This window comes from Hetaerina americana, unplaced genomic scaffold (assembly GCF_022747635.1).
Source record: "Hetaerina americana unplaced genomic scaffold, ioHetAmer1.1.p SCAF_5, whole genome shotgun sequence".
In the NCBI taxonomy this organism is placed as follows: Eukaryota; Metazoa; Arthropoda; class Insecta; order Odonata; family Calopterygidae; genus Hetaerina; species Hetaerina americana.
Window position 1 is genome coordinate 78,579,377 of NW_027287095.1, and position 23,863 is coordinate 78,603,239.

Sequence of the window (23,863 nt, forward strand, 5' to 3'; positions counted from 1 at the left end):
CTCAGAATTCCATCCATAATCGCAGTAAGAACCGACTTCCTCGGCTAAGAACATAGTCTATGGGGAGATAGCCATGTCTTGTACAACGGTACAATTTTAACTCTGATATTGTTTGCAGGGAGAAAATTGAAGACATTTCGGGCAAAGGGATTAAAAGCATCCCTGCAACTCTGCCACCTACGAATTCTGTTTTGGCTTAACGTATACAAGAACATCTTGTTAGGTTTCTTCGAGCAACTTGGTGAGATTACCTCAAAAAAGTAATCATGACGCTTTTTTTAATTTTTTTTCAAATGTTCTTTCATGAAAGAATGTTCTGGTTCGTTTGCAAGTTCAGCCGGGAAGAAGAAACTAATTGGCAATTAAAAGAAAGTATACATTTCAGTGGATGTTTATGTGAATAAAACGATTTCATTAATTTATTACATTTATCTCTGCAGAATCGTTTATGTTTTTTCATATTAATTTCCTTATAGTTGGTTATAGTATGTATATTTGCGTAGAGTATGACTTTTGTATAGAACTCACTCGTAGTTTTATCTTGATCAGCATTCTTCTACGAGAATTTAATTGGGATAAAAAGTTTGCGTACTCATATTAAAATTGAAGTCTACTTTAGGAACAAAACACTTAATTTTTTACTCAATGCTCAAATCAATTGAGCATGGGCAGCTAAATTCTGGAGATTCTTTCCGTTTCATTTCCTCATGTTGTATGAAACCAACTTCTTAAAGTCTCGGTGGATATCTGGGCACTCTCGTACGGTAGAAAATTCTCGACAATCCCCCTTAACCGCTCTACGTCCAACGTAAGAGGCGATTAAGACATCCGGAGAGTTTTCCATTTTAGCGTAGCAAGACAGCACCACTTATCCCATCCTATCACTTATTTTTTCAGAAAGGGAACTCATGCCCCCGAAAAAGGTAAATAAAAATCGTGTTATGATCCCAGTGCATGGACGACATTTCCCATTGTTCTTCTTCCAGAAGGAGGGCATAGCGTTTCCGAATTGTCAAGATATGGAGAGGGAGTAGTCCTATACACACACACTCTCACACACCCACTCAAAACTCCCGAGACGCTAGACTGAGCACAAAACACCTGCGCAATGCTTCCGGGGTTCCTTTCCCGGGACACGCGCGCAGGTGAGCATAATTCATCGCAAATGTAAGAAAAAGTCGAGCCGGCATAAAAATAATATTCCCTTTAGGTATATATCTCCCGTGAGGGAGGGTGTGTGCGTTTGCATTTGAATGTGCGCTTTTAAACGCCAGTCAAGGCTCACCCACACGGGTGCGATGGCTATGAACAAAAAGATGGTCGAGATCTGATCTGAAAGGTCAGATGTTGGTATGGAATTGAAGTTGGCGTTCAGGCATTTAGAGGGCCAAGGTGTGACGGTCGATGATGTTCGTTGTCGTGTGTAAGGAAGACGATGTCGTGCTTTGCATATCGGTTCGATATCGGGAAAATCTTGGTGTACTAACGGCTCGACTCATTCTAAAAATGTACGTTGGTGTGAAGGCCTGAAATAATACGGATAAAATTAAAGTTTACTGTTTGTTATAACTTGTTTTTTGAGGGTGCTTCTGTTGGAAATAATTACATGACTGAGAACTTTTGAAGTAAAAGACTATGTTTTAGCTCACCTTAATAATGGCCAACATTTAAGTAACAATTGAAAATGGAACACCGGTAACATCCCTTGATAGGGCTTCTGACAACTTCAAATTTCTAAGATTGGAATTTAGATATTGATAGAGTGTTGTGAAAAAAACTTGATATATAATAACATGATTTTAATCTGAATCTAAACAGACGGCAGGTGATTTTTTAGTTAACTTCAATATAATCGCATAACTATATCATAAAAAATTTATATAAATTCTCAGTTGTGCTCGTGTTTTTCTCCATTTTGAATTGTCTCATGCGTGGGTTGGCTTCAAGAATTAACCTAAGCTTTTATTTAAACAAGAAAAGGCTTTCACATGCTTTCAGGCGAACCCTTTCACGCATGTCGTCGAAATATATTACCCCAGGAATTACCCCACATCATGATTTCATGTCTCCCAGGTTTGCTACACTCATGAACCGCGACCCCCGATGCATAATTATAGACCGGATGGAGAACGCTACCGTACTTCCGGTACGAGTGAATGAAATACAAATGGCGTGTCCTTTTCAAAATGTCTTTTTCTGGAACAATAGAATCCAATCATATAAAAATTCAAGGACGCCCATATTTCATGTGTACAAACGATTCGTGTTTCCAAATTTTCTACAGGAAGTTCGACCACGACCGATCCAAATCCGCAGTTCACGCCCTACTGGCTAATTAGCTCTGTCAATGGAAACTGTTTTAAAATTCAATTGATGCATAGGTGGTAGAATTTGTGCGCTACGCTAAGTGAAATTCAAAATGCCAGGAAACTGATGCAGTGAATGAGTTTTTTGTATGGAACTTTTTGCGTTATGTTACGAAAATATAATGACAGAAAAATGGTAGGCATGTTGGAAATTATCTCTATGATCATTGAATGAAATAATATAAAGAACCAAAAAGACTTTTGGAAAAATTTTTTCAGTCCGTATTTTAATTAAAATCAAGTATCTGTGCTTTATCGCTTAATGAAAACATTAGGCAAGCAAGGAATATTCGACCTACGTCGATTTTCTTCTTCTTGTGCCTCGTTGTGATTAAATCATATTAAGAAACTTGAAATGGCACTTTTTAAATGAAGAGTTATTTACATTTTTCATTGAAAAAAATGGTTCAAATGCCACAGAATGTCCACCTATATAATTTATTATTCCATATCTTTTAATGTTATTTTTTGCGAAGGAAAATAGATCGATAGAATGAAATAAAAATATGAATCTTGAAATACGTATATTAACGATCCGGTGATCTTTTTTTCCTGATAAATACCTTCTCTATTGATTCGTACTATATCATTGCTCCATATTGCTCATTATCATTGTGGTCATACAAGATATAATTCACTTTTACCTCCATCCTAGCAAAAATGGCTTTTTTCATTCGGCTATAGATTAAAAATCCACTGGGCAAAAATTCTTCACCGATTCTACAATTACGTCCTACCTCCCGCTTCTCCTACCTCCGATTTGCCTCCATCCCTTTTCCTCGAAAAGCACAAGATCTTACACATTTATTCCTAATTCTTTCTTATAATCTATTCCCTATTTCAACTACGCTCCCCATTTACGGAAAACAAAACGAACAGTCTCTCGGAACTATACATTTTTTTGGTTCGCTCCGTATCACCTCCTCTTACCCTAAAAAATGTTCCTTCTCTTTCCTTGTCCCTTCCTCTGCCGATTTTTCATCATTTTCTTATTTTTTCCTCACAATTCGCTCACTCCCACCCATCTCTCATTCCCCGCCCGCCGACGTTAGTTCTGGTGATAGTTCACCTTATTCCTGCCGGCAAAAAAAGTAAATAATCCGCTCCCGGACGCTATCTTCCCCAGGGACTCTTCCGATTTTCGGTCCAGCGCGCCCAGCGGCAACATAGGGAGAAGCCTCCGCCCCCAATAAGAGGACCCCCTTCGCCCTCCTACCACATCACCCTCTTCGCATACCCCAGGCATTGCATTCATCGCGGAAATAACTTTATGACGCTAGGTCCTACGCCCCTTATATCGTGCCCCCTTCTCATCAGTTCGACTTCTTCCTCCTGCAAAAGCGTCTAGACCGTTGAGCCTCTGCAATCCCTCTCGCCAAATCCCTCCTCCTTCCCCTCCATCGATGGACCCATTCTCTTTCTCTCTCCAACCCTCACTGCTCCTCTCCTCCTTTTATTTCCGAGTTTCACCCCTCCGCCCCCGGTGGGCTAGGGTCGCCCTCCTTCCTTATCTATCGCACACCCGCCCTCTTTCAAGGTCCTTCAAATAAATATTGAATCCATCCTTCCCTCCGTCTCTCATACCCTCGGTCCGGCCGCCACCCGTGCGCTCACCCACCCCCTGTCCCTCCCCCTTCTTTCATGACAAAATGCTTGGACCGCTTTTGGCGTGGTTGGGGATTGGTTGGAAGGAAGAGCCCGTCGCGAAACGATAGCCTTTCTCTTCTCTTTCGTCTCCTCTCCCCCTTATCTCTTTCCTGCGTCGCTATTACCTCCACATTTTTTCTATCATCATAATCTTCATGTATTTGACCAGTGCCAATTTTGCTTCGGGCATGCCGCCAAGGGTTGCCGTACGGATGAATTGTGCAGCCATATGAAATCGTTCCAATGATTTCTTTCCCGCCAAGCGCTAATTTTTCGTGTATCCAAGTTGATTGTACGCGTGGGCCACACCATGGGAAATTTTTTAAATGCATTAAAAAATTGCCTAACGAGGCCACATAAACATTTTAAGCGGAACGAAAAAAATTATCAACCAAAATTTAAAGGTAGGCGATAAATGAGAGAAATTTGCCATTATAAGGTTCTAAATGATGGAACTGCATGGAATAATAACTTGACTCGTGGCTTTGAGAAGCGGGATCCTCATAGCAACTTTATACCTCCGTTCCTGTGTTCTAAATGTGCTGATAAGTAGATACACATCTATTAATTGGCACGCAAGTGATTGAATGAAATAATAATCCCAAGGCAAGCATGTCTTATTTAATTTATTCTAGCTTTAAATTAAGTTTTTTTCAATTTTATATAAATTACTTCTTTCATACTTTTCTCTTTATGTATCGTCTGCGATCTTATGTAATAATTGTAAAGCACCTAGCTTCTTAACGCTTTATTGTATCTATATTCCATTATTAAATTGAATTTCAATTCTATTCTTTATCAATTTTCATAATGTTTGACAGTGGAGTGTTCATTTCAAGATTGATATTTTAGAACTCTACATATTTTACGTTCAACGGGCTCAGATAGATAACTTTCTGGTTCCATATTTCGTAAAAATTCCATAAATGGGCAGGTAATCTAGCATTTTTGTACTTATTTGTTCTGTATACCTTCTTACAGGTATTTACTTGAACTTGAACCCTCTCCAAGTTTTGGACGGCATGACATTTCCTCATTTTATTTCCTCGTCTCCCTTTTTATTCCAACCCGCTAAAAGATTTATTTTGTTCGTTGCTTCTTCTTTTGGTTCATTATCATTCCTCTTGTCCATCCCCATCTTTTAAGCCTGTATATCGAGCCACTTTTTTCCAAGACCCCCTACTAAAATATCAAATGACCCCTTTCAATCTTATACGGCTTTTTGTAGCCTTACGTACGTTTTTTCCCCTAAGATGCGTTCGATAGACCCTGTGCCTTGATGAAGTCGTTTCTTAATAATGGTTGCGTCAATGAGATTACTTCAAGAGGACGAACAATATTGGGGTAATTAATGCCCCGAAAAGATGAAAACTGATCGCACCTATTATGCTCTCACGTAGTGGCTAACGACAACTATAAGAGATTCTATCCGGTGGAAATATGTAGACTACCGATATACTCGTAAATTCTGAGAATATAGTAACTACTCTGTTTCCTTGGTTTAAGAACATTACCAAAACATTCATCATCCATCCCGCTTAGCGAGTATTATTCATAGTTTTAAAGCTAAAAGTACATAGATACATTAATTTCATGACACCAAACACATTTCCTATTCCTCTTTAGAAGAAAAAATTGTATGTTCATTGAAAACGGATATCTTTAATACTTGCCATTCAACACGGAAATTGATGAAAGATAAGAACCATTTTATTCCTATGCTTACTCATGATTTTACCATTTCAAAATACTATATGTTCATGAAAGCGATTACATAATTTACATTTAAAATTATTTCACCTTTTTTATTACTCTTTGTTTAAGATCTTTTTTTGCCAAGCTGGTTTATTTATATATAATGGATGGAAAGAAAATTACGTTCATGTGAGCATTATTTAAATTTTCCGAATAACATTTTCAATGAAAATAAAGGCTTATTTTACATTCATGTGGTATGCGAGACGTTAATTTGGTGGATGATCCGGGCAGGGAAATATGTTTTTTCATTAACAAATGGCATATTTTTGATTAAATGTTCATAAGCTCATTTTTACATGGCTACGTTTCATGACAATTAATTATTCTTTCATTACTTCGAATTCAATTGAATATTTTATACGCCATGAACGGTTATTGAGTCAGCTCCTTTTGAAATATAGAGTAATCTTTTGGAATTCTGAATTTTTTCATTAATTAGCAACATGATCTATTCCACGTACTGAGATAAATAGGAGAAAGTGACCATATAGGTATGTATATATGTAAACGTCGAGGTTATGGTGAGAATGATATGCATTGCAATGTCCTACCAAGACGGGTCAATACACACCCAGGTTGTATGAATAAAATGTTATCGCGCTATAACATCGGTCTCGGGTCCTCCTTCATGCCCGTGACCTGCTCAGCGAAGATCATTGCTCCCACCTTCCACTCCTTCCATTCGAATCGACCCCATCCCCCTCTCGTCCACCCCCACACCCCCATTACCCCATCTCCTTTGTCTCTCTCTGCCGAATATAATGCAGCAGCTCCTAAATAAGAGATTGGGAGGGAGTGGTGGTGGTAGAGATACGGAATGGGGGAAGTGAGGAGGGAGGGGCTGGATGGATCGCTGTAAGACTATTGGAAGGGGGAGGGAAAGGGACGAGTGTGGGGAGACCATGGGGAGGTAGGGGACTCACTCACGACCCCTTAGCAGAGGGCGGCACCGGAGCGTGAAGTTGCATCTCTGGGACAGACCCGCTTCCCTTCCAGCGCACCATAACCCCTTTGCTTGGTGCTGGTGCTTCTGCTGCTGATTCTCCTGGAAGGATTGCCAATAGATAACAGATAAGCGTGAGAGAAGTCTGGGGGTGGAGAGAGCGTCGGTGGTGGAGTTGGAGGAAGGAAGGGCAAATGCTCTCTCCTCTCCACGAAACAGAGCCAGCATCTTCCACTTGTTCCTCCTCGTGGCTGTGGGGGGCGTGGGAAAATCGTCGCCACGACTACTCGGCTTTAGGATTCACTTTTTGCGGTCATTCCAATGAGTCTCTCAGAGTTTTTCGCAATTCTCTTTTGAGAGGAGTACAAAGTTTACTGCATGAGAAATTACTATCGGAGATGTTACAATTTATTTATATGTTCGTTTAGATCTATTTAAATGATTTCAAAATATAACATGTATCTTGAGCGTAATTTTTAATATATGTGATCATGAAAATAAGTCTTACTTGCACTTTATTTTCTCTAGTTTGATTAACACCGACCATGGCTTCGTCAATTTTCTTCATCTAGAAGTAATCTTACTTAAGGATAGTTGGATTGAGATAGCTCGTATGGAACAAGTATTGAATTATGTATGATAAATTTTAACTTTATTCTGTGGCAAAGTAAATTTATCCTATTATCAAAATATATGGTTAGTATTGTATATAAGTTTTTGTTTACATGTTATTATTTAAAAACTGTGTCGTATTTTACAATTGGTTATAAATTCATAATCAACTGACTTGAGCTCGATTGTAGGAAGGAGTAATTAGGTCGGAAAAGCAAATACTTTGTTCTTCCACATATATTGTATTATGTACGACCTAGGTTTCAACTTACCGAGTCATCATCAGGTTCGACGATGGCTTTGTAAGTTGAAACCCAGGTCGCGCATTATAAAATATATGTGTCAGAGCAAAGTATTTTCCTTTCCGATATGAATCGCTTCCACAAAGTGACACCTCAAACCACTCTATTGAGTAAGTAGGTAGTTTGGATATTGGTTATACTTGCAGGTGACCCGACAAGTATTTCCCCTTCATCATACAGTTTCTAATATTTTTAATAATTGCATGAAACATTATTTTCCCGCTACAAATATCAGTATGCATGAGGATAAATTTTGGGCTAGCATTATAAGCAGTCCGAAAAAAATTTTGAACTTATTGATAAAAATTAATTTCATGGAATTACTTGAATTAGATTTAATTTATAGTAATCTCAAGTGAAAACGAAAATTTCTTATATTATTATGATGTTTATTCTTCTCAAAACAGATAAATAACCCTTAGAAAGGCTCTGAAAATATTATGTTGACGGGTATAAGCTAGACTTTAACAAAGAAGTTATAGTTACCAGCATTGTAATTAACCCTGTTCGATCCGAATTTTGAACATAATAATCGTCTAGTACTACGCCTTACCACTTATTGTATCAATTGAGGGTTGGAATACAATTTTCTTGCACTTAGCTAAGATATCCCAGAGATTCGCGACACCCTTACAATTACACAGCTGAGAGTTCCCAGAGGCATCAACCGGATTTAAACCGGGGTACTCGTACTGCTGAACGGCTGCTTCCACAGCGGCTGGACGCTCTACCCAACACGCTTACACGCCGCTCAATTATGTATATGCATATAAATTCTCCGTGAAATGATGTTTAACTCCCGCAAGGAGGGAAACAGGAATTTGTTTTCTTGCTATATATTTCTGATCACGTCCACCGTTTCCTTTGTTTTCCTCGAAGACAGAAAGCGTTTTTGTTACAAAAAACTTCGGAGGGAATCCTTTTCGTCGTTAATATAGATTTAGGGTGACGAACGCATACTTCCATTTGAGGGAGCGTTTCATGGCACCACATTCATCGATGGACATTCCATCAGCTTTTGTCTTCATGATTCCGTTCGTTTGTTTCCGTAGGAATGACCTTCTAAGTGGTCGAGAGAATAGAAATTTCGGTGGCCGTTGATTGCGTCGCTGCCATTCCTTGTATGTCCATTATTACCTGGACACGCTCAATTCATTTGTGCCTGCAGTCATTCTACGGCACGCGTTATCTTCCCATGGTGAAACTTCCCCGAGACAAGCCATACCTTATGGCATTCCTCGGTACCGTTAATTTGGTGTCCCATTGGCCGCACCTGCTCAGAATGACCCGAGGTTGCATTAACTTTCGTGTTAAAACTATAGATTCCCCTATGCTCCCCTAAAAAGTCTGAAGATAAGAAAACTTCAAATTTAAACATGGAATTTTCTTACTTGGTCGAAGAGGAACGTGGTTTATCCATTATTACCGAGAGGCTTTGTTCGCTTTAGATTTTGAGGGGCGCTCATTTATACACATAAATGCTCACACTCCTAAATAGGCATCCCAGAATTCAGTGCAATTTCTTAGATACTATTTTTCAAGATAACATACACTTTTATTTTGTGGGGTCAATGCCCCAAAGCCAGATAGCGATTATAAAGTTATGCTTTTATACTGCTAATGCGGTTTTCTAATCTGTTCAGCAATGATAGTTTCTGCTTTTCCTTTTGAATGAATGGAATAGGGCGTAATATGATTCCCTTAGCGTCTGCATGAAGGAATGAGCTTTTTTGGTCCAAAAAATATAGAAATTTAGGTGGCGGCTTGACGAACTACGACGAAAAATGTTTCAGTTATGTCTATTTGTAGAGTTCATTCGTATATAATTTTTCCTTACTTTCTAAAATCAAAATGTATGTGTGCTTTTAAGATGTATTGTCTTTTCCTTATTTGCCTACTTCAAATACTTTAGTGGACGAGATGCTTTACTTCTTTCTATTTCTTTGCGAAGAAAAGGCGTGAAGAGTAAGAAAACAAGTCTTGTGAAGAGTAAGCGTAGGTGTCATTTTTGGTCGAGAAAGAGATATTTTTTGGTGTATATTGAAGTCCAGCCAAGTTATCTGTGGCGGGCCAAGATTTTTGAAAGTCACGTCTCTCTAGATTTTGGGTTCTTTTTAGTCCGTATCGTATGGAATTTAGTAAGTGAGCCTGTACATTGCATGTTTGAATGCCTATGGCACTCACTCACCACACCATTGCGTCATAAGTAATAGGGATGCATTAAATGAAATTCCAGCTCCAAATTCACCATGGTGATAAAATCCCAGCGAGCTGCAAATTTCCACTAATTGATTTCGAGCCTCAACCAATGTAAACTTATCTTAAGATATATGTTGAATATCTTCCTTTGGAAAGGAACAAATAATTTCCATTTTTATTATGGACACCTTTCCCGTCAGTTGGTGAAAAATGAGATGTCTAAATGCTTTATCACTTGGGTCAACGGAATTTTCATTTAGATTCAGATTTATTTTAGAGCTGGTGTGTTTTATAGAGTGTATTTTTAAGTAATTACTAATTTATGAGAAAATTTTGTTTTTAATTAAGTAATTTCGTACTCAAAGATATCTCTTGAGGAAATGTGCGAGATTCCTTGACTAGAATTAGTTACCTACAGAATAAACCTTTCCCAGAATGTCGCCGAATGGTTTGAACCCGGTGATGTTTGCTTGGATCGTCATCCGCATTCATTGCCGTTCACACACGCATGGAGGGATGTGTGTTTACGCTGTTCGCTGACTCTGTGAGTTAGAAGCGAATCAAAAGTATAAAAAAGCATGAAGAACTTACTCCTCGAATAGTTTGAGGGCTCCTGTTTGAAGCAATGAGATATCGTTAGTAGTCATTTTCTCTTTCACTATCCCTCACTCATGGAGTTAAATTTTAGTTTCATTATGTTTTTTGATTTGTTTGTTTGATTTGTTTATTTATTCTTTTATCTTCATTCAAATGTGAATTTATGTGTGAGCGAAGAATTTTATTTTTTTTGGCCCTTTATTCGTTGTACCAATATATTAAACACATTAACTACAAGTTAATTTTATTTTGAAATTGCCGCAAAAATTTACCCTGGTGTACAATTGAGCAGTTTAAAGACATCTGATCAGCTTACTTATAGCCTTACATTCGTAGAGTAGACGCTTTTTCACACATCAATATTAACAAACTAGATAAAAACAAGGAATGTTTTTACACATATTTCAGTTTCATACTTCAATTTCAATGATTGATATTTCTTTCAATATACGTTCATGTATCAAAATTCAAAATCGAAAATTTGTAACTAATAGCTAACCTTCGTGTTCTGGTAACGATGAAGTTTTAAAATAAACTTCCACGAATTAGTCCGTTATGTGTTATTTCAAAGTGAAACTTACTTAATTTGGAAATGTAAAGGAACAATCCTTTTTCTAATGACACACTAAAATAGGAGTGCTTACTTCATGATTCCCGAGAAATATTATTTATCCTACTTTCCAACAATCCGATTTTCTGCATGCTAATTTTACATTTTCACTTTTTCTCATCCCTAATCTTACCGTTTTCTTAATACACTCCCTGGTTTCTGTCATCCGTGCGCGCTCTCTCTAGACTTCCGCTCCGTTGGCCTGAAATCAGCTCGCGCGTATAAGATGGGAGAAGGCGAACTCTTGAGGTCGCGACCCTGGTTTGCCCAAGTTTTGGGAGTGAGAGTGGAAGGGGGGAGTGGAGTTAGGTAAAGGAGGAGTAGGAGGAGTGGGGATGGCGTGGAGCGAAGGGGATGAGGTGGTAAGTTGCTCACTCGCCCTCGCCTACCTAATCCACGCGACACTTACCCCGGGAATGCTCGTGCACGCCCCCAGACGTCGTCGTCGTTGGGAGAGGAGGTGGGTCTGCGGATTCCGAGTTTGGCCTCCGGGATAAGGCTTTAAGATTTTCCTGTGGTTTGGGAGTGTGCGCAGGGCGTTCGTGCATGGTTTCCCCGATCGGAGTCGGGAGAAAAGTGTACAAGAGGGTTTGGATGGGAGGAGGAATAGGAGCGGAGGGCGCTTGGTGTGTGTTTTTGAAGTTGGGTGGTTAGGTGGGACTGGAAGGATGAAGGGAGTTTACTGGGGAGATTTGGAGAGGGGTGTTGCCTGATACTGGTCATGCTTGGAATGGTGGTTCCTGGGAGAGTGAATTTACCAAATGAGGAACTGTAGGTAATCCTTTCTCGGGTAACATGATATCAACTGAAAAAGTTTGTAATGTGTATGTGAGAAAATTTTTGCATACTATTTTAATATTAGGTATTTATTAATTGATGCGTTTAGGATTAAATAGTTAACGAAGTGATTGTGTTCATTTTTCCTTATTAAACCTAGATCGTATTCTTTTTAAATTTAATTTTGGAGTCTTATTATTTTCCTTTAGGTTGAAAATATATTTGTTATGCTCCATTTTAGTCTATAAATACCTCATATTCTACTAGCCTTAACGATAAAAATAGTATCAAAATTACCTAGTGATTGATCAAGTAATATAAAAAACCCTCACCCGTTCGAGGCAATTGTTCATTAATGACTGCAAATTATTTATATTGGTGATTATGCTTATATCCTGGTTTTTGATAGCCAGCATTCCATCCTGAGCATTGTTAGAGAAATTCCCTGGCCAACGCAGAGTTTAATCTTCAGAAACGATACCTTCGTCTTATGAACTTAAAAGATATATTTTATATTAATATATTTTGCTTCATAGATAATGGAAATGATAAAAAGCAGAGGTCTGAATAATTTCAGTGCAATTTTAAGGCGATGCAACTATTTAGTACGTTTTCACAGCATTTTGCTTTTTTGCGTCATTTCATTCGCCACCTGTGTTTTCGAGATACTATATGATAGGCTTTTCTTTTCACTGTCAAAGATTCATGGTCATATCTGCCTTCATTAATACTAAATCGATGATAAAAACGGCATACTATATAACCCACTCTCGTTATAATGGTGGCTTTATTTACAAAATGCGACTGTCCGAAATGCATAGGCATGACATTTACATTCTTAATTGATTCTGTGTTTCATTTGGAGATGGAATATTTAAAAAACCTTAAATTCAACATGTAAATTATATTCTTTCTTAGTAGGTGAGGGGATATAAATTGGAAACAGTTTTCAGTTTTTCAGTGCTAACCCTTAGAAGTAAAAAATTACGAGACATTTGCGGGCAGCAAAAAAGAAAAATCACTTATGCCCATTTTCGATAGTGTGATAGGGCTAAAACAGATGATAACTGTTTTTGCAGACCTTGCTTTAGAATCTTCATTGTTGGATTTTTTTTGGGGCGGTGGTCATCTATAGTGAAGTGAATTTGCACATGGCCTGCTTCAAAATTGAAGTGTTCGCTGAGAAGGTCGGAGGTGTTAGCTGCCTGCAGCCGCCACTGACCGGTGGGTGTAACCCATCGGCATCCTCGAGTGCCGCGCGAGTGGGAAATGTGTGATCCATGGGCACCCCCCGCCCGGTGTTTTCCACGTCCGGCGTCCGGCCGAGAGAGCGTGCACCACGCCTCTCGTATGTTCTCTCCTCTGCCACACGCATGCACAAGCAGCCTCGATGAAAGAACCCCATCCAGGCTTTCACCCATAACCCTCCCCTGAGGACTCGAATCGCCCTACGAAGGAATTTATTCCGCTGTTACAGGACTTGTTGGCCTGTGATGCATCAGGTAAAATTTCACTTGTTGGTGCCTAACATTTCTTTTTTAACTATACGGTGCATAGAAAAGTAATAGGGATGTGACTTTGCTGTGATCGAATCACTCCGAAGTGAAGTTTTTGATTTGGACTACGCCACGTGATATGAACAAAATGGTCACGAAATCGTATTCTAACGGAGAATCGTGAGTATGGGTTGGGATGGACTTAGCGTATGCATGGTGTTTTTTTTAGTCCCGAATAGGCGGAGTAGGATGTAGTGGAGGTTTTGATTAGGAGACTGAGAGGTCAGAAAAAAATCAGTTTATTTCCCTTTCTGCAGTACAATATTTCCGTCAAACTTTTAACGTCCAATATTTCCATTGAACCTATTAGAGGTTGTTTCAGTGTAGTGATAGCAGAGTTTATGATTTGTTTTCCCAATGCTTAGGCCCGCTCTAACTATCCCCTCAATAGTTTTTATTTTATGATGTAATGAATGAATTTTTCGAGAATAATTGTTTATATCCCGAAAATTTGGTTATTTAATCGCTGTTTAACGTTATTCTACGCGGAAAATTACTTATCTTTTGGGAAAATATTTGCAGAATCCTTTCTACAGTCGTACAACATGTCTCGAAGAACCTAGCATCTTTTAGCATTCATATTTCACCCGCCATCTTCATTAATAAACTAAATTGATTGTGGCTCAACAATGAAACAACACTAGAGAAATAAGCTATCCTTAGAAAATATTAATATGTACTGACATTATGTAATGTGATATTGATCGGTTTCAATTCTTTCCATACCAAGTTATAAATGTTTCACATTACTTAATCAAATTCTTGGAATTTCCATTATATCTGCCATAGTATGCAGATATTTCTATTCAGGAAATAAGTAATATTAATCCTCAGGCTGTTACGGAATTAGGAATTCAGTCGGATCTGTTGATTTGTTGTGTTGATAATTATCGCAGCTTATTTGTTTTAATAGTGAGAAAAATAACTGAAAATATTTATTCATGGATACAAATGCAGTCCATAAGATTGTCCGCCAAATATTAGGATTTTTGTGTTGTTTTCAACAGAAGGCAATTTAAACCAAAAAACGATGTGGCGGGATAAGTTGGATAGAGAGATGGAAGCTATGTCCCTCCTCCGAACCATCTCTGAACGTGACGGTTTTTAGTAAACTGATTTTTAAATTTCGTATTCACGTCGGTCACGATACTTGTGGCATTCTCATAAGTAAAAATCTTTCCTTTTTCTACTGGACAGATATGCTGTCACTGTTATCATTACCTCCATTTGTTATTTTTCGAAACATAACATTTTTGCGGTGACGAGTTGACTTTTCATTTGAATCATCCGGATTCCCTTGAAATAGATTTTTAAATGTATTTCGTTCAATAACTATGCCACTATCATCTTTGTGATTTCATTATCTGGCTGGATGTCTCACATTTTTTGCCTACTTTCAATATGATCCCTTTCGCAACTGACTTGCGTATCCTATTTATAAATGACTTCTGATTTTAAACTGCTTATTACATTTTAATAAAAGGATCTCACTCGGCAGCCAGTTCGGAATTATGAGGAAGGCATGTCAAGGTTCAATACGACTAATAGGCATTTCCGTAATAAAAGTTGTGTCTCTCTCGTATGAAATAAATAATCTTAGCCATCTTTGGATTCAAATGTCCCAGTTGTTGACCTATGGATCAGTTCTCTCAATTTAAAGAAAGATGAAACGAAAAATCCTATTCAGGCTCTTTGAGCATGGTTTAAAGTAAAAAATACTTTGTTTAAAGAAACAATAAAATTCAACCCGATACTTTCTTCGCAGCGAATGTAGTGGACGTGTAGGGAACATTCCACGACTATTAATTACGGCTTCCTTTGTCACTAGTTTCCATAAAACAAAGGATCTCGTGCGAACGTGAGCTCTACGATCGTGAACCTCCAACAGGGATAAGTGAGTGGGCACACAAAAGCATGGGACTCCCGATACGTGACTCCGTTCTCATTAACAAGTTCCCTTTGATTTTAATCTAACCCTCCGTGATTGGATTCGTGATCGGGGAACTCATCGCCAGGCTGCGTCGTATACATAATTCCATCGCGTGTGACAACTTCTTTTTCTGACGAACATCCTCGTCAAGCCCTCCTTGACGCTATTCCTCGACCTCACGGGCGTGAACTAAGCGCAGCCCTTAGAAAGATTGTCGACCCCTCTAGGGAACGGTACTTCGACCGTGACGACTGGCCATCGATTTATGGACGAACTCAGTTTTGGATTGACTTCAGATTCCTTGAGCGCGACTCGTTCCCTATCGACATGGAACTTATTCCGCACAAGAATATTCTTAGCTACTCAGAAATATATTTATCCCCCGCCAACGTACTGGAACTTTTACGTTTCGAAACCAGAATTGCGTGGATGTCAATGTGCCAAAGACAGGGAAAGAGCGGAGGGGATTTAAAAAAAAACATCGCAGCATTTTCGTAAGTTTTTTTAAACGTATATTTGGCATCGAAGATTGATATGAATGGATATTAATATATAGCATGAGGATTCAATCAGTCTGTTTTTACTAATCTCAAAATATTTTCCCTTATAATATATGTAAGTATTTTATTATTTAGTTACAAGACCATCAGACCGTTGAAGTAACCTCAGACCTTGAAACGTAAGAAAAAACCGAACCGCCAAAGTACAAAATCCAACTTCATGACGGGATTCATTATAGAATGCATGTTAATAGCATTCCCACATCATTTGATTGGAACATCCTTAACAAAATTAACCGACAGAAAACATGTTTGAATGCAAGTGCGATATTAGCACAGTGTCTGATAGGCTAGGCTATTTACTCGATGGCCTGGGTTTGATTCTCGGTAACTATGGGCACCCTTCGCTCTACCCTAATTGATTGATCAGACTTCTCTCGGAAAGCATGTGCGGTACAGCAAAATTAACTGTCCCCCTACCAGATGCGTAAATTTCACCCACCGTGCCGTAGGAATTAGTAAGAGATGAGCCTCACCCTCACCAGTCTAACTAACCCTTGAATTGATTATTGTGTTTTGATTCTGTTTATTGGTTACTTCGTGTTAATTAGCTGTCATAATCATGTTTTCTTCTACCAAATAGCTGACAGTGTAATACACATTTTGAAACTTCATTAGCAAAATGTATGCTATGATATAGATAAAAACTGATTTTATAGTTTGATACCATAAAATAATATTTTTCTTGTATTTTAATAAAACAACCTACACAGAATGGCAAAGCAATTAACAGGAGGATGAACATTAAAATCATGACATTGAGCTGAAATTTTTAGCAACTAAGTGGAACGAGTATATGAATGAAGTAGCTAGCTAATATGATCGTGAGAAAGTATGTGTATGTAAGGAATTAGAAAAAAATGGTGCCCCTTACTCATAGCTGAATGTGTCACATATGTGATGAAACCAGCCGTACCGCAATAACCTTTGGTGAAATCTACTAAGTCCTTACTAATGCCTCAAAATTTGTTTTCACCAAGCTGAATCCTGTATATGAGAGTGCCAATTTAAAGCATTTAATAAAAAAACTTTTTTACTCTATTAGGTTATCAAAGTTTTGAACTCTATGTGTTGCAAAACTTAGCAATAATAGATATCAGTGTTTAAAAAACCCTATGTTACATTATTTTTTATAGTGTTTCATTCGGTAATATTTTCAATTTTTGAAGATATAATTATTCACATTGGAAAATTCTTAATTTAAAATTTTCCTTGTATTTTGGCTCTATTTCATGGGTACCATACCATGCATGAAATTTGGGGTGACACGAAACATTTGGTTTTTTTTATTAGGTAGGAAACAGCCTCGTGCAGAGAGGCTTCCAATTGGTGCCCTGATTTATTCATTACGTATGCTAACTTAGGGAATCTACAATTCAATCTCGTATGAACGCGATTTGATTTTACACGCGTGCAGCTGTTTATATATGCAAAGGTATCGTTCAGTTTGTATATATAATTGAGAGATGAAATATTATTCACGGCGTGTGAGACAAAGTGGAGTCTACATTGCATGGTCTCTGATTATCAGTGAATCAAAACTCATTGAGTATAATTTAAACGCATATACATAGTATACGTAATCAAAATATAACAACAGGTAATTAAATTTCGAATGCCCTTGGCAAGGTAATCTCAGATAAGAACTGATGGTTATTGTTTCTGAGGGAGTCAATTCGGCTCTTCTCCAAATATTTCCGTTGCATATATTTACCGTACATGTTTACAATTTCCCAAACTTCCAATACCTTTGGATAATACTTTTATAATAAATGCACGTATGACAAGAAAATATCATTCGAATCATCTCTACATGCTGGGATAATTGTTAAATACTTAAATGTTTCTTCAAATTTGGAAAACGATAATTATTGAGTTGCATGGCTAATAGTCTATAGTTCGATAATTTTTTTTATTTACATATGCTGCCGGTAAAGGCTCGTAGTTGACATGTAGAATTCAATGATTGGAGTAATTACCAGTACCCTCGTCATGAAAATTGTCACTATTTCATAAATTGTTTATTTCAGTTCTTTGTACTATTTTGTCGCCCAAATAATGTATACATATCTGTACGCGGTCCAGAATGCCTCTGTCAAAGTTAATAAAGTTTTTTTACAATTTAAGTTATTAAAATATTTAAGAACCTACTCTCAGTGATTATTGATAAAATAATAGAAGTTGAGTATAAAAACCATATTAAGAGTGCCATTTAATATTTACTCGCCATGTACGCCATTGAATTGTGTGATAACATTCAAGTGGGTTTATAAAGGATATTTAGCCTCTAAAGGTTATTAAGTTCTTTTAATAATTTCTCGAGCGATACTGCGTACCCTCCACCATATATATTCACGCTAATATATGTATATCTCTTTCAAAATTAGTCTGCTGTTACGTTCCTCTCTGGTTAAAGTGTTTTTAATCCACCGTGGAAAGTATATAAGGCAAGCGGACGTGGCATCATAGGTCGTAGCAGTCAAAAGCAGGTTGTTTCGGTGAAAAAAATACTATGGGAGTCGCTGTTTAAGCGAGAAAGAAACCTTAAATTAGGGGTGACGAGAATTCGAAAAAGTGAAAATCCGTCCTCTGTGGGAAATTGAATCACATTATTTCGCGGGATGAGAATGAAAAGGGCTGCTAATGGAGGCCGTGGCAGTCGCTATTCGGGGGGGGGGGTTGAGGAGGAGATATTGCGCTCGGGGTGGAGGGAGGGGGAGGTTGATTGGGCAGAGGAGACACCGTGAGGGAGGGTTGATGGGGGTGTGGGTGCGGGGGAGGGGAGCGCGGGAGGGAGGGGACGCGGAGGACATGCGCGCAGTAAATTTTCTCATAACGCATGAATTTCCTGGTCATTTGCATGGATTCGACCACGCCCATGGGCAAAACCGTGTATATGTGCGCGCTGGAGTTACGTTTTTTCCACCATCCGGGGCGCGGGGCTGCACGGGGAAGGGGAGAAACAAGAGGGGCTGTGGGGAGAGCGGGGGGTCGGAGAGGAGGACAGGGGGAATCGCAGCCGTGTCCGCGGCGATAAAATACATAACGACCCTCCCTGCCGTACCTATCCGACTATCCTCTCCTCCTGTTCCCTATTTGCCTCCTCCTCCGGCTCCTCGACCTCCGTCTCCCTCCCACACCTCTCCATGCCATCGTGGACGAGTCAGTGAGCACGGAGCGTGGGAATAGGACATTTGAATCCATTGCTGGACGAGGAGCGACCGTTACGAGAGACCGAACTGTTTCTCTGTTCGTCTCACACCCTCTCGCTCCCTCCCTCTCTCATTCTCTCTCGCCTGCCCAAACAACAACGGAACGGAATCACACTCTTTACCCTTTTTTTAGCACAATCAGTTCGGCATTATCCTAACACATCTGTTTTTATGGCAGGGCAATTTTTTTCTCTAAAGTATTTACCTTTTTATGCTCCCGATATTTTGTTTCCATCGCTCCGTTTTCATTTGTGCAGCCCTTCGATCATTATTTTCCCCTCACGCTGTTTATGCATCGCAGCTTGCGGGATAATAATTTCCTTGTTCGTCGCGTTATAATTTAATTATTCTAATTGACATTAAGAATTTACATAACGCGCTTTTGAAGTCGGTCTCAGCGTTTGCCCATACTTATATCATGCTTTCGTGGGCTGACGAGTTCCGCTGATTTTCGCGTCATCGCTCCTTTTCTCCTCGTGCAATAGCGTCATGGCCTCAAATGACACGTTGTTTTAAAATACCTTTTAGACCATAATAAATAAACATGCGTGAGATAATATTTTGATGCACATTGAATCTTATTTAAGCACCGTTCCGTTTCAGTCTAAAGCCAAATAACTCCGTCGTAATAATGCTTATCATGCTCCTTATCCTCACATGTTAATGTGCCGAAAGCGTTATTCCTATAGTATTTACTTCTCGGTGACTCTAATAATAAATTTTGGATATCTTACAAATCACTGCAATTTGGTTTGAGCATAATTTGATGAAATTTTGTTTCATTCTGCATATATATTCCATTTTTATTAGTTAAGATAACTAAAATTTTCTTGTGTCAGAAACACTCTCTATTGCTAAAACCTAATGCTCTCCAGTTTCGATGCTTTAAATCAATCTATTAAAATTATCCGAAACATTATAAATTATTTTCACTTTTGATGGATCTAATGCTCCACGCTACCTTTAAAAACACAAAGAGAAAACTTATAAGAAAATCGTCATTATGAAATATTCTTGTTTGTCATTACCTGTCTGTTTGTGCACATCTGATTCCTCTGCAGATTACACATTTCCGAGTAAAAAATGATTAAAAGTTAATTTGATGGTATTTGAATTTTTTTTTCAGATTACAGCCTACATGTAGTCCATATCCAATAATATTTGTACAAACTAATTATTCCTAACCTTGGCACGGTAAAGCTGTATTGCAAATGTTTGTATGCAATCCATAGAAAATAGATATATTTTTAAATTTCAGTCTTAGATTTCATTTTCCTTTTTCCCGGCTTGCACAGGTCATTTATTCATGACATTATTAAACTGAAGTGGTATTTTAACTCATTTTTAATTCGTAAAGCAAAATATGTGCTTATCTCTAGCACTTTCATAAAAATAAAATTAGTAGGACAAAGCAAAAAGTCTATGCAGTAACTTTGTTGTAGTATGTGTGCTTTTAGCTATTCAACCTTAATTGAATCATCATCTATCATCACTTAATTTCAATATCACCTGAATGCCTAACTAAAGCCTAATACTTAAGTATATTCTCTTCAAACTCTTTATTTCAAGCTGACACAAATTGCTGCCAAATTTAAATCTTTCCATGTACGAGTTCTTACTTTTCTTACATTTTAAGCACATACATACCTTTTATCTACGTGTTTACTTCATTGAGATGAATTAGCGTAAAAAATCTGCAAAATCATAGGTAACGTGCTGTTTTTTAGTTGAAATATGAATTGAACTATATCAATTCATCAAATTCTGATGACTTCGAAGTCAGATCCAAAATCCAAAGTATCCTTAATCCTCATTTAAAGCGAGGATAGCGACCGGTATGTAGTTTAAAAAAAACTATGTATTCAGTGAGTTCATACCCATACCCATATCAGCCAATCATTCCCTTTGCGATAGAATTCTATGGCAATCACTCCGGGAACACTATGTACGTTCTGTATAACTGCAATGTGGAAAAGCATAGAAAACATTGCGATAGAGGCGTTCCGTTAGGGTTGATATGGGCTTTAGAAAGGGCCTACGGGGATTCAGTAGGCGGTGGATGTTGTAAAAGAGAAAAGACTTGGGAAATTGTCGATATCGGCCGGAGCATTGGCAGTCGAAACGGGGTGGTGGCGAGCAGAGTCGCGGGGATTTAGGGTCTGAGGGGTGGTTGGGGAGAAGCACGGAGGGAATGGGGGACAACAAGGGAACGACAGGAAGGGGAGCATCCTTCACTACACCCCTGTTCTTCTCGGAATCCATATCGCAGTAAAGCCTTGCCATAACTCCTGATCCATGGTTTTCCTTTGCTCCCACTGGGAGAGTCCGCCGCCTGAGTGGGGGAGGGTGTTGGGAACGGAAAGCCCTAGACGACGCTGCAGAGGAGAGATGGCTGGCAGGGGTTGAAGTGGGAGGGGGAGGGAGGGAGGGCTTCGGTCGCGGAGTTATAGGATCCACCCATACCCCTAAGTCCAGTTGGCCGATTCCAACCGAGTGGGCTATTTGTTTCCTCATACCCTTTTCAAGGCCATCATATCTCCTCCATTCCTCTCCATCATTTCCATCGATGGCGGAAAAAGGGAAACTTTTGCTTACAAGAGATTTTCTCCTTCCACCCTCTCACGCTATATCTTTCTCAATACCTTTTTTGGTTTTCTGTCTTCTCTTCCAACTCTTTCTCCAATGGCACTGAGGCCCTGTATCTCCATCCAATAAGATTAAATCTCGTCGTTTTAGGTAACCATGCGGAAGTCGATCCCTGTCGGGGCTTGTACTCCTTTGTTGAGCCTCTCCTTTGCCATCTCTTCATTCTCTTAAAGGACCACCGAATGATTTAACATCCAAATGATTCGGGTTTCTATATTCAAGCATAATGATAGTCCGTTCAGAATATTTGCCGAGGGACCTCCTTTATCTTCGATCAATGACTAATATATTTTATGTTCTAATATTAGTAGCAAAACATCATCTAAGTATTCAGAAATTGAAAAATTGCGTTATAAATGCTGGCTTTCCATGGAACCTTTGCCATTCACGAAGGCCTCTAACTTGAGGCGTAAACTAAAAACCTGATGGTGAACGGTTTGCCCTATATATATATATATATATATATATATATATATATATATATATATATATATATATATATCTGTGTGTGTATGTATATGCGCGTACTTTTCTATCTTGGATTATGGCACGTGAATGAATTCTTCCCTGACTCCGCCATCGCATAGTCACACATTTAAACACATTTAATAGAATACCATTTCCATGTTGGTCGAAGCAAGGGGCTGAATTACTCTTTATGAAATACTATATGCAAATAAAATAGTATTAAATAGTATATGCATATATAATACACCAGGGGTTTGTTTCAAGGATGATGGTAGGAGTTTCTCAGTTTTAGAGGAGAATTTTTGAAGATCACAATTCAGCAGCAAAACGTGCTGCCATTTATTTCCTTGTCCCGGCGTATGTTGCATGCGCTATCATTCAGAGTCAATACTACGTTTTATAAGCAATACATTTCCATCACCATTTCCTTTTACCCAATCCCTTTCTTCTCAGTCATCCTCGGTTATCGAGTGCCTCCCTTCTCATCTCAGAAACCGTATATTTTTCACCGATCTCAGCCCCCTCCTCTCAACCCCACATTCTACGATTCCACCCTTATCCATCCTCTCCGTCATCTGTTCCATGCACCATCCTCTGCGCCCCTGGAAGCAAAAAAAAAATCTACCAAACCCACCGCAAGATGAGAAATCCATTTTCTGGTCCAACTTATTGATGTGACCCTTGAGGAGTGGCTCTAAAGGATCACACTATTCCCAACATACTCGCCCTATATTTCCCCTCCTACCTCTTTATATCATTCTCTCTCCCCATCCCACCCTCCCTTCACCAAACCAAAGCAACGGGCCATCCTTACCCATCCCCATATCCCCCAAAAACCCATAACGCTATTGCTTTCTCATTTTTTATACTTTTTCTCCTCTCTCTTCTCCCATAGCCATACCAAATCCTCGTCTTATGGCTTTATCTATACTGCTGCATGACTGCAGATAGCCTCTCTGGTTATCTTCCCCTCCATCTTATTTACGTTCGAGCTTACGTGTTTTTTCGCGTAAAAATTGACACCGAAGAATTATTACATTTAAATTAAAGCTCATTTAGATTTTAATTTATTATTGATGTTAGAAATGATTGTTAAATAATGCCTTAATTTCAAGTAAGTTCCATTGCCATCATTGAAATTAATTTCCAAAGTACAACTAAAGAGCCACTCGCTAAGAAGTCATTCCAAGTGCAGGTCTTAGTTTTAATCCATAATTTTAATTTTCCAAATGACTATTGCACATGTATGCCATCTTTTCCTCTCGAATCGATAATGTATTGCAAGAAGATTATTCTCCTCGCTGAAGAAATGGAAAATGTTCTACGTATTTTATGCATGAACCATTAAAAATTGCCCCATAAATAAATGGAATGATTGATTTTGTACATTTATTTGAACTTTTCGGGGATGGTTCACAAAAGGCGGCTACACACAAGCTTGCGTAACTAGATGTCAAAATCAGAGGTACATTATCTTGAGCCAGATTTTTGTCCACTTTTGTGCATAAGTCCATTGAAAAAATAGTGAAAATTAAAAAGCATAGAAACTTCTTGTGAAAGATAGGAATAATGAATTTTGTTCGAGCAAAACTGTTTTTAGTTAACAAGAATGTAAGGAAAAATGACTATTTCCGGATATTTCATGCCCAATTATGAATTCTTTTTAACTTTTAGTTATTA